General features: G+C 44.3%; 1 pseudogene; it reads right to left on the bottom strand.

The window, feature by feature from the left end:
* LOC127913263 (slit homolog 1 protein-like) overlaps nucleotides 1–1868 on the bottom strand; it is a 106840-nt pseudogene extending 104972 nt beyond the window's left edge.
* Nucleotides 1869–3187: the final 1319 nt, after the last annotated feature.

Below are 3187 nucleotides of genomic sequence, written 5' to 3'. Positions count from 1 at the left end.
GATTGACTGAAGATAGAAAACAGTTTTCAGTCTCTCGGTCCAAGTTTTGAGGCACTCTGCCTTCTAGATGGTAGCGGAGTGAACAGGCCGTGGCTCGGGTGGCTGAGGTCCTTGATGATCTTCTTGGCCTTCCTGTGACACCAGGTGATGTAGATGACCTGGAGGACAGGCAGTGTGCCCCTGGTGTTGCACCACCCTCTGAAGATCCCTGCTGTTGCGAGTGGTGCAATTGCCATGCAAGGCGGTGTAACAGCCAGACAGGATGCTCTCAATGATGCATCTGTAGATGTTTGCCAAGGTCTTCGTGGCCAAGCCAAATGTATTCACCCTTCTGAGGTTGAAGAAGCGCTGTTGCGCCTACTTCATCATACTGTTTGTGTGGGTGGACCATTTCAGGTTGTCAGTGATGTGCATGCTGAGGAACTTGAAGCTTTTCAGCCTCTTCAATACAGCGCAGTCGATGTGGATGGGGGTGTGTCCCTATGCTGTCTCCTGAAGTCCACAATCAGCTCCTTCATTCTGTTTACGTTGGATGAGAGGTTATTTTCCCGACACCACTCCCCCAGGGACCTCACCTCCTCCTGTAGGCTCATCATTGTTGATAATCAGTCCTACCACTGTTGTGTCATCTGCAAACGTATTGATTGAGTTGGAGACATGCGTGGCCACACAGTCATGGGTGAACAGGAAGTACAATAGGGAGCTGGGCACGCAATCTTGTGGAGCCCCAGTGTTGAGGATCAGCGTAACGGAGGAGTTGTTTCCTACCTTCACCACCTGGGAGTCGGCCCATAAGGAAGTTTAGGACCCAGTTGCACAGGGTGGGTTTCAGACCCAGGGCACTGAGCTTAGTGATAAGCTGGAACTATGATGTTGAGCTGTAGTCAATGAACACCATTCTTATATAGGTTTTCCTCTTGTACAGATGGGATGGGGCAGTGTGCAGTGCGATGCTGATTGTGTCATCCGTGGATCTGTTGGGGCGGATGCAAATTGAAGTGGGTCTAGGGTGTTGGGAAAGGTGGATGTGATATGATCCTTAACTAGCCTCTCAAAACACTTCATGTTGGCAGAAGTGAGTGTGGCACTGTGTTTTCCTCGAAGCGGGCAAAGAAGGTGTTTAGCTTGTCCGGGATCAAGGCATAGCTGGACTGTTTGATTGGTTTACAGAGGGCATCGCTGGACTGTTTGATTGGTTTACAGAGGGCATAGCTGGACTGTTTGATTGATTTACAGAGGGCATCGCTGGACTGTTTGATTGGTTTACAGAGGGCATAGCTGGACTGTTTGATTGGTTTACAGAGGGCATAGCTGGACTGTTTGATTGATTTACAGAGGGCATAGCTGGACTGTTTGATTGGTTTACAGAGGGCATAGCTGGACTGTTTGATTGGTTTACAGAGGGCATAGCTGGACTGTTTGATTGATTTACAGAGGGCATAGCTGGACTGTTTGATTGATTTACAGAGGGCATAGCTGGACTGTTTGATTGGTTTACAGAGGGCATAGCTGGACTGTTTGATTGGTTTACAGAGGGCATAGCTGGACTGTTTGATTGATTTACAGAGGGCATAGCTGGACTGTTTGATTGGTTTACAGAGGGCATAGCTGGACTGTTTGATTGATTTACAGAGGGCATCGCTGGACTGTTTGATTGGTTTACAGAGGGCATAGCTGGACTGTTTGATTGGTTTACAGAGGGCATAGCTGGACTGTTTGTACTCATCCTTGTTCCCAGTCACCTTGACGTGGTTAAATGTGGTGGTTTGTGCCTTCAGTTTTGAGTGAATGCTGCCATGTGTCCAGGGTTTTTGGTTTGGATAAGTTCTAATTGTCACAGTAGGAACAACATCCTCTATGCACTTCATGATGAACTCAGTCAACGAGTCAGTGTATACATCTATACTATTCTCAGAGGCAACCCAGACATTTTTATTGAACCTTTATTTTGACACGAGGGCCACTGTATACTTAAGCAAAGTCCAAATTGTAGGTCCCTAATGACTTCTTGATGTCAATACCTATTAAGAAATTAAGAAATTAAGAAATTCTGTTTCTGTGAGCTGCCAAAAAAATAAACCCTGACTAACATTTCCCAAGTCACGTGAAGTTGACTGATCATCCATCGAGGCAACTGGAGGCTGTATGTGGGAATAACAGTCAACTGACTGGACAAGACCAGCATGACCACCATTTCTTTCAAAGGGATCACTAACTGAGTCTGTCATAGCGGTAAGGAAGTAGTTTGATTTGGCCTGTTTGACCGAGGCAGTGCATCTATTTCTCAATTGCCTAAATAGCAGCCACTCAGCTAACGAGACAGTTTGTCTAGTCTTGGCTCAGGCTTGATTTCTTTTCAAGAGGAGGTCTGAGAGTACCATGGGGTAGTTCAGTTTTTGACTCAGAGTCGCTTGAGATGGCATGTTTATCAGCCAGAGGTAAAAATGGATGAAAAGTGCTCTGAAATCAAATACTCTATCCCAGTCCGCGTGATCAAAACAATCTTGAAGCATAGATTCCGATTGGTCAGAGTAACACTGAACAGTCCTTACAACGGGTACTTCATGTTTAACTTTCTGCCAGTACCACAGTGTTAAGCCTTACTTCAAAACACTTCCAGGGATATTATCTGTTTCAGCCTTATTTCAAAACACTTCCAGGGATATTATCAGTTTCAGCCTTACTTCAAAACACTTCCAGGGATATTATCTGTTTCAGCCTTATTTCAAAACACTTCCAGGGATATTATCTGTTTCAGCCTTATTTCAAAACACTTCCAGGGATATTATCAGTTTCAGCCTTATTTCAAAACACTTCCAGGGATATTATCAGTTTCAGCCTTACTTCAAAACACTTCCAGGGATATTATCTGTTTCAGCCTTATTTCAAAACACTTCCAGGGATATGATCAGTTTCAGCCTTATTTCAAAACACTTCCAGGGATATTATCTGTTTCAGCCTTATTTCAAAACACTTCCAGGGATATTATCAGTTTCAGCCTTATTTCAAAACACTTCCAGGGATATTATCAGTTTCAGCCTTATTTCAAAACACTTCCAGGGATATTATCAGTTTCAGCCTTATTTCAAAACACTTCCAGGGATATTATCAGTTGCAGCCTTATTTCAAAACACTTCCAGGGATATTATCAGTTTCAGCCTTATTTCAAAACACTTCCAGGGATATT

Source organism: Oncorhynchus keta, chromosome 2 (genome assembly GCF_023373465.1).
Source record: "Oncorhynchus keta strain PuntledgeMale-10-30-2019 chromosome 2, Oket_V2, whole genome shotgun sequence".
Lineage (NCBI taxonomy): Eukaryota > Metazoa > Chordata > Actinopteri > Salmoniformes > Salmonidae > Oncorhynchus > Oncorhynchus keta.
Note: the sequence above shows the minus strand (reverse complement) of the source record. Positions and strands in the feature narration are given on the sequence as shown.